Raw genomic sequence first — 13,729 nt, forward strand, 5'->3', positions numbered from 1 at the left:
TCAGACTCAATGAAGCCAGGTCTCCATTGTTAGGGTTAAGGTTAGGGTTAATCGCTCAGAAGCGAATCTTCTGATTGAGTCCAGATGATCCACTCTACCTATACTTTTATTGCATGTCTGGACAAAAGCAGGTAACCTGGCAAGGCAAGTTAATTTGTATGTCCTACAGAGTATAGTAATAGCCTAAACTTTCCTTTACTTCAACCAACATCAAATTTATCTTGGCTAAATTGTAAAGATTAAAAAAAAGTTATGATGAATGGTATGCTTTTGAACATTTCACCTAAACAAACAATACAAATTGCTGCCATGGTGATTCCATTACGGTTCACTGTTTCCTCAAGGCACATGCAACTTTCACAAAACGGTACGCTGTTGTCTCAGGGCAACAGTTGCATTTGAACAAGTTTCCATTGTTTAATTAGTAAATAAATTACATTAAACTATCAAAAATTAAGGTTTAGTCACCTATTTGTGTGAAAATATTTTTTGGGACAGAGAAATTATGTTTTCAGACCCTTGTTGTTTCCTTAGAAAAAGTCTGCAAAAAATAGCTTCAATATGGCTTCCTGAAAGTCATGTGACAAATTCAAGAATTGCTATTGGTTCTCCATGGTTTTTCCACTTTTTTAAAGTATAGCATCATTCAAAGGGATGCATTGTGAAAATATGACAGGCCAAAAATGGGTTTGTTGCCTGAGGGCAACACAGTATCATAGAGGGTTACGAATGAGACTAGACTCTAGGATCACTATGTACACAATACATCATTATTTAGTTCAAGAACTGATGCATTGTCTACGTTTTCCAAGATAGACTGGCCAATTACACCCCAGCCCCCAACCCCAGCTGAGCCAAAACCTCCAACAACAGTAAGACCCAAACCCCCAATCACAACAACAGTGGACATAAACCTACAACAGTCACAAAACCCAATCTCACAACAAATATACCCGAGTTAACCACTGCTAAATAATAGTTACTTAAATTTTGAGTTCAATCCAGGTTTCTTGAAAATCATTAGATAATCGTGAGTGAATCGCATCGTGAACCAAAAATCGGGATTTGAATTGAATCGTGGGTGGAGTGTATTGTTACATCCCTACTGAAAGATGAAGTAACGCGAGTTAAAAATGTTCACTGATGTTTTCATGAGGAATATAAATTAGGATGCACCCGTTCATGAAAACGACAAATAAAAAAATAATCTACATCTAAATCGGTGTCAGCTAAAGTGTTATTTTTTAAAATCTGAATCAGTACCAACTATGTGGCCTTCTCAATCAACTCAAATATGTGAATCATAATTAGTTATTTCATCTCATATCAATGAATGGAATACTTTTCTCTGTGAGAGTGTCGTACAAGTATGAACTAACACTGGAGAAAGCTGGAGAGTGTGAAAATCTGACTCATCTATCAGAATCAGAAAGAACTTTAATCACAATGTATCTCAGGAATACAAAGAATTTGACTCCGGTATTTTTGCATACTCCCTGTACAAAAATAAATAGACAGACACTAAAAATCAAGTACTAATTAAAAATATATATACGTATATATTTATATAAGTACAAAAGGCACGAGTGCAATAAAAGAAACAATAGACAACATGATAATGTGCAATAGTGCAAGGATGAAGGTGGCTCTGTCCATGAGGTAGCTAGTGTATGACACAGTGTTAAGTGTTCATCAGTGTGACGGCCTGGGGGAAGAAACTGTTCCTGTGTCTGGATGTTTATGCGTAGAGAGCTCTGTAACGCCGACTGGAGGGGAGGAGTTTGAAAAGTGAGTGTCCAGGGTGTGAGTGGTCTGCAGAGATGTTACTGGCCCGCTTCCTGGTCCTGGACCGGTACAAGTCCTGGATGGAGCGCAGGCTGACTCCAATGATCTTCTCTGCAGACCTGACTGTGTGCTGCAGTCTGTGCCTGTCACGTTTGGAGGCAGAGGGAAACCAAACAGTGATGGAGAGAGACAGGACAGACTGGATGATGGAAGTGTAAAAGATGAGCAGTTCTCGGGGCAGGTTGAACTTCCTGAGCTGTCTGAGGAAGTACAGCCTCTGCTTGGCCTTCTTCCTGCTGGAGTCTATGTGGGAGGTCCACTTCAGGTCCTGGGAGATAGTAGATCCCAGGAACCGGAAGCTGTCCACACTAGACACAGTGTTGTTGAGGATGGTGAGGGTGGGGGGTGATGGGGGGTTTCATCTAAAGTCCACTGTCATCTCCACAGTCTTGAGCAGGTTCAGCTCCAGACTGTTCTGGCTACACCAGAGGACCAACTGTTCCACCTCCTGTCTGTATGCGGCCTCATCACCATCCTGGATGAGACCAATGATGGTGGTATCGTCTGCAAACTTCAGGAGTATAACAGAGGGGTCCCCTGAGGTGCAATGATGTCTAATGATGATACATGGCACTTAAAAAAATCTATTAAAGTTTAGCACTTGTAGAAACATGAGTGTGGTGGTGAACTAGGAAACAAAAAATATATGTATCCCCCTGAAATATAAGACTCTACTGCATTTTCACTTCTTCTTAGTCAGCATGTACTTTCCTAAACCTGATCCGCCAAACCTGACTTGGCTGGAACAAGACCACAAGCATTTTGTTTTTTTACCTTCAGCTTTCGTGACAATAAATATGGGACTACCTGCAGCTCTGAAACACAAGATACACGGAAGTAAAAAGACTTCCCTACTGCACCTTTTTTATTTAGAGATAAAATGATAGAAAGAATTTGATGTCAAGCTTTCAACTCTGTTTTTAAACTCTATGGCTACTCCAACGTCTGTCTCTTTTTTGAAGAAATCTTTGCACTTTAACCATTTACTGTATCTTCTGTATTGTTTATGCACTGAAAGCTATTTACTCAGAGGATGCTGTTCACAGCTGAGCATATACTTCATGCCTGTCTTACAAAGCATGGCCATGTTGAAATGATATGTTTGATACACTGTGTTTAGACAAAGATTGTTCATGTTGAATAATGGATAATCTCTCATCTGACCATCTTACACTGTTTAATAGATATTCAACATTCAATAAACTAGTCTCCAAAATGTTACTTTGTGTTTTGCTTGCTTGCATGTCTGACTGCATTGTGCACTGTCATGTCTAGTTCCTACTGTGACTTCAGCAACATTCTCAACATATCTTCAGTCTGAGTGTGTAACATGGTTTTCATTGTGAGGTCTGAGTCTAATCATTTCAAAACAAAAAAACTATTAAAAGAACTTCTGTAACATGATATCACTGAGAACAGTAGAAACAATAGGAGCCCTGTCAGATGTTACCTGTGTGTGTCACCTGTGTGTTTGGGTGGGTGGGTGGGGGGTGACATGTCTGTGGCGCTCATACTTATAAAGAAGGCTCTGTCACACTTGCAGTCACAAAGAATCATGGACTGGTTTGCGTTATACTTCTTTCTTCTGATGGTGCTGCCACCTCTGAATAATGGTAAGTCTAGTATATATAATAATGGTAGCATATCAATATTGAATGGCTTCATTATGTTAAGGCAGGGCAGTTATTTTATGATACAAGAATAGCTTGTACTGATAAAAATGTGGACACTTAAAACAAGATTGATACACAGTTAATTAACCCACGTACTTTATTCTATTATTCTTTAACCTGCTTGTGCAAAGTTTATTGAATGACATTTAATTTTAACCCTACCTCAATAAGCTGATAACGTTCTTCCAATTAAAAATGTAGAAATACATCACCTTAAATGTAAATAAAGCTCCTGCTCTACTTGGTTATTGTGCTTAGGAGCTGAGTTTTATTTTAAGCCATTTCACTGACCTCATTTCTTAAGCAAAAACAAGTATAACAGGTAGACAGTTATGTAATCTCTCCTTACTTGAGAATAAAAAAAAAAATCTCAAATACCAGGCATTGCAAATGATCAAGTCAGCTCTCATCTAAATTAAGAAAATATTATATGAATGCTCTGGAAATAAACGAGATAAAGAAGGGAGCTGTTTGGGTACGAGACAATGACATTTATGTTGTCAAGCCAAAAAGTGTTTCAGTGTGTTGAGGCTGTGAACTGACTGTTTGCTATTTGCCCCGGGCTAACTTGTTAGATTTAGTTATGCAAATCTCTCTACCAGATCTAACCATGAACACTGAACAACAATGCCCAGCTTTGATGTTTAACAACCCATTCAATATTTAATTTCACGTCAGTTTCATCTTTTTAATCTCAATTTGAAGCCACAGTTTACCTGCTCCTATTTCTTTGTTGTTGTTTTTTAATTGTATCCCTTTTTATTGTCTAGCTCAAACAGAAGCTACAAGTGCAACACCAACAGGTAAGGAAGTTGATGTGAATGCAGCAGGTATAAGTCTGGAACATTCACCTGACAGTGAAGGGCAAGTTTAAAAAAACGCCAGAACCCACACGGCTGGAAATTCTCTGGATTAGGGATGCCATGAAGTAACTAATTTACTAGTTAATTACACATATATTTAAACTTCCAACAAACCGATCTGTAGATTAAAAAAAACATTTAGAAAACAGTCCCAACTGAGCATGATTTACTCAACATGGCTAAACATGAGATCACAGAGTCTGTGGGTAAATGATGTCCAATTGGTTTGTGAAGTGTGTCTAACATTAGCAGAGCTAGCACTACCAGCCTTCTGTCCTCCTTGCATGTCTACATGTCTGTGCTGGTTCAGGATCAAAATACTGATAAACTACGCCGCAAGTACTAATAATTTGTTTAACTGACTAGTAATTCTAGTGCTGACTAGAAAGGGTAATGGTGTCTGATCATGTAGTTGTTTAAACACACACATCCCTAATCTAGATACTCACAATGTTTCATGTCACCACAGTAATCTTCAACAAAAATGTTCCAGTTTCAAAATCAGTATAGTGTTGATCCTATACAGCGGTTCTGTGTGTGTTTCAGGCTGTGCAGGGCCGCCTGTGTTGTGTTGCTCTGGAACAAACAACAACTGTTTCAGGTCCAAGGGATGTTTCTGCGATGAATTCTGTTTAACAGCTAACGACTGTTGTCCAGACTACAACTCGACCTGCACACAATGTAAGTAAGGCTGAATGGACACAAACAGAAAGACGGTTTATACTTCATTCAGTTAAGGTTTAAATGATGTAAAGGGTAGGGGGCTGGATTTGTTCAAACAAGACCTCATGATATCAACATCAATGTGACTCAATATGACACAGAGGCTGTCAGCAAGTTCAATTTTTTTGAATCAAGGGTGTAAAACTAAATCAGGAAGGGAGAAAAAATTTAAATCTGGGACTAGTTTAAGGGCTGAAAAGGTCAACATTCATTGAACATACTTAAACTGGCTTAGGGTGCCAGTTTTAAAGTGAAAAATCTTAACTTCTCCACTAAAGCTTCGACAACAACAACAACAACAACAGGAATCATGCTTACAAGCAGATATACAACATCTCTAACTTCAGCATCCACAGTATCTGCTGTTACAGCAACCAGTCAAATGAGTACAACAAGAAATAGCAGTACTGCACCTTCACCACCAGATGGCCTTCCAACCTCATTATCCTCAGTCTCCACTGCAACAGGTTGGTCATTGAAACTGATCTTCTAGCCATTCAAAAATACTTTCCAGAGGAGATACAGATGGTGAAATACAATGTGTCTTTACGTCGATGCTGAGAATAGATCATCAATATCATCTCTAAACAACTAAAACTTTTTTTTTAACATTCTGCAGTCTGACTTTGACAGGCTTGATTAACACCTCAAGTATTTAACAAGATCTCTTTAACATTTGAATATGAAATAACACACATCTGTTTTTCTTTTCTTTATTCAGATACTCAAATGGTGACTACATACCTTAAAGTTTCTGCTTTATCCAGTAAGATTGAGGAAGAAGAGGTGATTTTAGAGGCTATATCTAAAGTAGGTGCATCAACCTCTAAAATAACATCAGATACTTACAGCATCATACACAAAAACAGATGATTCACACCTGTGTGTCTTACAGTTTGTAACCCAGGTCCTTCTCCAGCAGAACTGTGAGGGCTGCACTACGACTATCAAACTTATTAAACCAACCTGAAAGAGGACCACGTGGAAGCTGCTGTGTGGCTAGGGTTGCCAACTGTCCCGTATTAGCCGGGACATCCCGTATATTGGGCTAAATTGGTTTGTTTCATACGGGACCTCAATTGTCCTGAATATTGACTGTTAACTCTTGTAAATACAGCAGACTGCACTCTACAGATCCTAGATCAGATAAAACTACAGTGGATCATAAGATACTCCTTTATTCATCCCACAACTGGGAAATTCACGGAGTTACAGCAGCAAACAAGAAGGTGTACAGTACAGACGACAGCTTGGCCATAATTCTTCTGTCAGCCACCACCTCCACAGGGTCCAGGACTTAGCTGGCCTTCTTTACCAGTGTGCTAATCACACCTACAAAAAAGTATGGATAGGATTTTCTCTCTGATGGCCATTAATTGGTCAGAATCAAGAAACTGATGCAGCACAGAGCTGATCAAAAATGAACTTCAAATATCTGTAAACTGTGACTTGTCATGTAAGGACTTCTCTCTGGCTGTGAAAAAGGACAAAAGACTGCTTGAGTCAGTCAAGAGCAGCAAAAAGTATCCATGGAGAAAGTACATTTGGTGATTCATACTCCTCTTTTACATTTAATTTTTATTTTGCCTGTTTTTTGATGTAAAGAGACAAATTGTGGTTTCATTAAAGTGTATTCATATAAGGTTACATAATGATACCAGCAGGTGAGACAACTGCAATGATCTCCTTTCTGGTCTTCCAAAGAACACAATTAACAAACTGCAACTAATACAAAATGCAGCAGCTAGAGTTTTAATGAGCACCAGAAGGAGAGCACACATTACACCTATTTTAAAATATTTATATTGGCTGCCGGTTTCTTTTCGTATTGATTTTAAAATTATTTTACTAGTTTTTAAAGGCACTGCATGGCCTTGCACCAGACTACATCTCAGAGATGTTTTTTGTGTATAGACCTGGAAGGCCCCTCAGATCCTCCAGCTCCTCTCTTTTAGCTGTTCCTCAGAGCAGAACAAAAAACTTTGGTGACACTGCTTTCAGCCACTACACTCCCAAACTATGGAACAGGCTGCCGGAGGATCTGAGAGGAGCTGACAGAGATATTGAGATTTTTAAACGTAAACTAAAAGCATATTTATTCAGTCTGGCTTTTAGGGTTTCACAAAATATGTATGTACAGTATATATATATATATAAATATATTTATACATACACACACACACACACATACACATGTATATATATATTATTACTTACCTTTTACTGTAATATTGATTTAAATGCTGCTTTATTATTTTAGTAATTTTAACTGTTACCTTATTCTATTTTTATTTATCTATTCATTAATTTATTTATTTTATTTATCTACTCAGTTTTTATTTCTATTTTTAGCCTTATTTTTTATTTTCAACTCTTATCCTTACCCTTTTTTAAATTATTTTAACTATTTGTTTTCTTAATTTTGATGCTTTAACTTATTTTAATAACACATATTTTATTGTTGGTGTGCATTAGTCTCTATTTTAGTTTGTATTTTATTATATTTTCATTAGTACTATTTTTATTATTATATCATTATTATATTCCCCTAATGTCTTGCCATTGTTTTTACTTCTGCTTCTCTCTTGTTTTTCAATCGCTGTAAAGCACTCTGGGTTGCATTTGATTTGTATGAAAGGTGCTATATAAATAAAGCTTGATTGATTGATTGAGTGAGGATTAAAGGGAATATACACACTTTCTGCATTTCCAGTTGAATCAGAATCAGAATATTCGCTGAATTCACACAACATGCTCACACCACCATGGCACCGTGCACCTGTCCCTTATTTAGTAATGAGCAAGTTGGCAACCCTAAGTGTGGCTGTCATTTATAGTGCCTACAAATTCAGACAAAAACCAAAACAACACGCAGTAAGGAAGATTTGTTTGAGAGTAAAGGCTGCAATGCTGCTATAAAAAGCAGTACCTCGCTCGCACACAACCAAACACTCAACCAGCAGCCAGGAAATATCAGTCAAGCGTTCATTGCACAATCCCGAAGTCAAAGGATGGTTGAACGAATAAAGACAATGGGAATGCCCAGAGATCGGTAAGAAAGAGAGCAGGCTGAATATGAGTGCTAGTCTGAGAAATCATAACATTGTGAACACATTCAATTTTAACCTACCTGCTTCCTTGACGGCGATATCAAATCCACAAACTTGAGATAATCCAATTTGTCCATTTAAAATTTCTTGATTAAGACGTCCTCCCATTATCAGAGGGCTATCTTTATTCATACTGCAGCGAAAAATGCCCCCCTAAATTAACTGCTAAGCCCCTTACATTTCAGGCATCGCTACAGTCCAGTCTCCAAACAAAGTTGTGTGCCATAAAACAAATAGAGGAGTGGCATTAAATATGTAGGCTACTCCCAGAATGTGAAAGACTCAACAAAGTTCGTGTTGCAGCATAAAAAAGCTGAGTTGCCAGGTCAGATTCTAAACCCACTTCTGAGGGCGTGGATTTGGCATAAAATACGATGCAACCTCACCTCAAATCACATTTTACAAATGTTATTTTATTTCATTGAGGTTCATTTATACTATTGTATTAAAATAACAGTAATAATAGCAATACATAAAAAAAAAACAGGTTTGTTGAAAAAAGTAGTCACTTTTGCAAAAGAAAAAAATAAAATAATTCTTGACCATATTGTTCACTACTGCCAAATGGATCAAGTTATTTTTTTATTCTGTTTTTTTCTCCACTTTATTATAGATGTACATAATAAACAATGGGTACATTCAGCAGGAGCATCATACATAAACCATCATTAAAGACACAGAAACAATACAGCTTCAGTTGGTACTTTAAGGTAAATGAAAAAATTGTACATTCATAAAAATTAAACAATAAAACAAGTTGAGTAAGGAAAGGGAATAATTGCACAATTCATTGAGGAATTATTTTAGGGAATCGTATTTTTTAAGTCCTTTTGGTCCTGCCAAATGGATAAAGTGTGGGCCCTGTCCTGGTGTTGAGGACAAGAAGTATGCAATCTTAACCAGTAGATGGCAGCAAAACCCTGGAGTCAACAGCCTGCTGATCGAGATTCAAATGGCAATAGATGGATAGACATATAGAGAGATGGATTGATGTGAAATGGTGTTATAGCAGTAGGTTAACAGAGAAAATAAGGCACGGGGGTGCCTTACAGTGTCTAGCACTTTTAATGCACTTTGACTGTTCGACTTGAGCATACAGCACACAGCGTCAGTATCACAGGTTGCAAATTATAATTTGCTCGTGATGATTCTCTCTTAAAAAGTTCAAATAAAACATTTATTTAGCGCATTATATTTGTTCCATATATATATATTTTTTCCTAAGTCAACAATGACCCTGGCTCGATACACACTCCTCAGCTATGAAGTATGCAGCTAATCAAGTCACATCATTGCACAACGGGCATCATCAGGAAAAACACTTCCAAGTGAACCACTGGATATTTGTAGTGTCCCAGCTTTACCAACAGATGGCAGGATAACCACAGATTAAGATTTATGACCAGACTCTAGGATGACCATGTACACATAATAATTGGGCTCAAGAATTGATGCACTTAAAAGTTTGCTAATTTACACAATTGTTTGGTATCACTCTCTCCACTAAGATGTATTACTAGGCAGTTTTCAGGTTAAACTCATGGCTGTAGATTCACCAATGGAGGGGAAAATGAAGATATTATTTCAGAGGTTTTTATCTTATGACAGAAGGCTTCATGTAATGTATAAACACCACAATAAAGTGAACACATGTGCATGCATTCCTTCTGTATTTATTAAGTATGATTTCTCTGTTTTTTCACAATGTAAACCAGACTTAAATCTTAGCTCCAACTCTTTGGAACAGTCTTCCTGTATGTATGCGCTGTCCTGTCTCTACTGAAGCTTTCAAAAAAGGACCTTAAGACACATTTGTTTGAAATTGCTTTTCACCATTTGATGTAATCCTGTGTTATGATTGTTATTATTGTGTGCTATCATTTTTATTGTATTTATTCCACATTTTGTGTGCTCTTTGTGAAGCACTTTGTGACTTTGCTCTGTGAAGATGCTATACTAAATAAAAATGCAGTTCCCCAAGCATGTCAGATGATGTTGGTCCTGGGGAAATTCCTAAAAGAAACTGCCGCAAAAACAAAAGGTACTGCAGCGACACCTCAACCCTACATGGGAGTGAGGTTGATTATGTGCAGGCCTCCTGTTTTTGTTTGCTTATTTCCTGTCCGCATGGTATAAAGGCTTTAAAGTGTTCTGTAGTGATTTGTTTGTTGCTGTAATATGTTAACAACTTCAGGGACAAAAAACTCGAGTGTAACAAATATAGTTTAATGTACATTCTGTTGGCTAAGATAAAAAATATAGATGTTTTTAATTGTAATAAAATTGGAAGATTTGTGTGTTTCTTGAAAACAGGATTATGATAGAGCAGGCAGTCCCCAAAGCGTCACCAAGTATCTTCACAATGTTGGCTTTAAAATAAACTGTGAGATAGTGTCAGTTATTTCTCATTAGCATATTAATGATATTTAACACATTTAAAATGTTAATACTCAGGAAAAAAAAATTGTTCAATCTGTATTTTTTAGTTAACACTGCTGGTCAGAGGTAAACATTTGGGTAAGCTCTCCCAAACATAAAGCCAGTGTTGTTCTGCAAAGTAGGAAGTACACGTGGTGACCCCAGCACTTCAAGGCAGGAGGATGACACAAAAATCTGATTATGAGGGAAGTAGAGGAAACAGGTCTACATGGCCTCAGGGGACAAACACAACCTCTACGAGCAGATAGTTCAAATTAGAGCAGCATTGTGAGGCCACAGCCACCTTTGACCCTCCAGATTTAATGGCACAGAAACAAAACATGCATAAAATTTAAATGAGTTTCTCTTTCCTTGTATTTTACCCGTGCATCATCGTGATCAATAAAGAGCTGGGTCGGACCGTCCTCATCCAGCTGCTAATCTGAAGCGTCCTCCTCTTCACCGCAAACGTAACGCTGCTAGCCATGCGTGGTGCAAATCAGAAGCGTGTGTTCTCAATCCACAATCCCACAATTGAAGTTAATTCTGCAGAGTGAGTCTCAAGCTCACGTTTCGCCACAGCTTTGTAAACTTAGATCATGTGGGGTCACTGAGGGGTTGAAACGGCCCGTAGCCGAGTCTACGAAGATCAGTTACAATGTAATGGCAAAGGAATGTCGCTCGGCCCTGCTGTTGCATGGAGCTTTGTGCTTAATTAGAAACTATTTGAACATGTGATATCAACTTTATTTCATCTTATTAGGAAACAATGTTAGCATGCATTTACATTTTGCTAACAGGTTGACAACAGGAAGTACATATAGGAGTAAGATTGCCCATTTCTATAATATGCTTTAAGTTTAGATTGAAATAAATTGTGTGTACATGAATACTTGAATTGTAATACTAATAAAAAAAATACCCTATAACTTTTATTTCAAAATTTTAAAATATATAATCTACATCTACTTTGTTGAATATGTTCAGTTGAATAAATACAGAAAATGGAAAATACATTTAGAGGTCAACACTCTCCCACACACACACATGCTCACACACACACATGAAGTGTCCATGTTGTCCACACCATCAGTCTGCCGAGGTAACCCTGCTTCCCTGCGGTGTGTGTGCATGTCCAAGGCCCCGGTGTTATTGATCCTGATTGGGCCTCACAGGAGGAGATTCCGGCCTGCCATTGACCCACACTTCTCTGTGTTTCCACCCCTCTCTCAGATCATCAGAGGCAGCCAGCTCCTTCAGTCAGCCCGCCTGCTTGCCTAAGGTTTCTGATTGTCAGATGGAAAAGGATAAAAGGGGAAAAATGAACTTACTGCAGGTTTTGCGAAATCACTAGCAGGTCTTGCCTGAGTACCTGCTCTGACGTTTTTCTGGCTTGGTGACTGTCAAAACATCCCCCATGTGTTCAATCTCTCTCTCTCTCTCTCTCTCTCTCTCTCTCTCTCTCTCTCTCTCTCTCTCTCTCTCTCTCTCTCTCTCTCTCTCTCTCTCCTCAGAAAGCCTCACAGGCTGCTCTCGTCTTCAAAGTCAAACTTCTCCTCCATGTGGTCTGCGTTGAATTTCTGTGCTGACGACTTCCCAGTACTCATGAACTCCTCGTAGGGGTCCTTTTTCCCAACCTCGTTGCTGCCCAAACACTTGAAAAGCGCCATGGCGAGGAAGGAGTAGAAGGCCATGACAAACAGAATATAAAAGTAAGCATTGTCGTAGCTCCCTCTTGAAGTGGAGTTGCTGGACGCTGTACTGGTGCTGGACAGAGGGTTCTCTGTGATGTTGGAAAACGTCTCGTTAATTTGTGGTCCATCGGTGTCCATAGCAGTTTCCCTCAGGAGCTGCCAGCATCTGGACAGAAGAGGAAGTTGGAGGGTCCGGTTCATGTTTGTCATAACAGAAAACAAAGTTAGAAAAGTCTCAAAGTCTGACAAAGCAGAGGGACCAGGGCAAGGGACAAGGAGAGTGTGAGAGGTGGGCACTCACCACTTTAGGAAATGCATGCTGTGAGTCATCCACCCACTCTTCAGGAGGCTTGATAAGGAGGTATTTCAGAGATAAAGCCCAGTCTCTCCTAGTGAACACAGCCATAGTTTCATAAAAGCACAGCTCTACAGCCTCAGCATGATTTGTAAAGAGGAGTTTTTTATTTAGATGAGAAATAGATTGTCACACATAGATAATTCTTCAAGAACACTGGCGAAAAGGTTTCATTGAACTCTTTTTCCTATCTGGAACTTCTTTTCTGCTCAAACCTGTCCTCTTTGTGCTCCATTCTTCACTTTCAATTTGCGCTCTTGGAAGCTGCAGAGACGCGCGGATTGTTGTCAGCTCCGGTCAAGTAGTCTATCCATTTCAAAGAGTGTTGAGGTCAGAGGTTAAGTTGTCTCCTGTGTGTTGCTGCTCGACTGACACTCCACTCCAAAGCAACCCCTTTGGCTTTTTCACTCATTGTGTCTTACAAGTTGAGCACTTGTAAAAGAAAGAAAAAAAAAGGTTTGTTGAGAGCTAAGAAAATAGTGCAATGTGATCTTGCCTTGATCTTAGAGCATGAAGAGGCAAAAAAACACGCCAACATACGAATAAATGCCCAGTGAAAATATTTGAACATGTTAAAAACACAGAAACAAACACTCACTTCATACAGACACCGTGAATGACATGGGCAGCTGCATACCTGATCTCCAAACCTCCTAAAGAACAGACAAAAAAGACGACAGGGAGCGATAAAAAATGAACCGGTGATATCTGTAACCTTTTGAGGCGTCTGCCAACTGGTTGAACAGTGTTTTCCTTTCTGTTTGGCAGCGAGAGCCCAAACCTCTCTGAACCCTGTACAGCCCTGTCAGTGACTGATGTCATGGTGTGACTGTGGGCCGCTGTGCTTATATAATTTACAGCAGCTCTGCTTTAGTCATTAAGGGGTGTGAAGGAGCCCCCAGGGAGCAGGAATTTGTCCAAAAGGACTGTTTATGAAAGGGGATATATTTAAAATTTAGTGCTCCAGGAGTGTGCATGAGCCATGCAGCCCATAGAGGGTAGGCATTGTCAGTCTACTTCTCATCTGGGTTTAGATAGAAACGGGGAA

General features: G+C 38.8%; 1 long non-coding RNA gene across 1 annotated transcript; it reads right to left on the bottom strand.

The window, feature by feature from the left end:
- Positions 1-12,627: 12,627 nt before the first annotated feature.
- On the bottom strand, positions 12,628-13,435 carry LOC117827337. Its single transcript, XR_004634190.1, has 3 exons — positions 13,319-13,435; positions 12,897-13,113; positions 12,628-12,715 (listed from the first exon to the last, which is right to left on the bottom strand). It is a non-coding gene; the product is annotated as an uncharacterized LOC117827337 (long non-coding RNA).
- Positions 13,436-13,729: the final 294 nt, after the last annotated feature.

This window comes from Notolabrus celidotus, chromosome 15 (assembly GCF_009762535.1).
Source record: "Notolabrus celidotus isolate fNotCel1 chromosome 15, fNotCel1.pri, whole genome shotgun sequence".
NCBI lineage: Eukaryota > Metazoa > Chordata > Actinopteri > Labriformes > Labridae > Notolabrus > Notolabrus celidotus.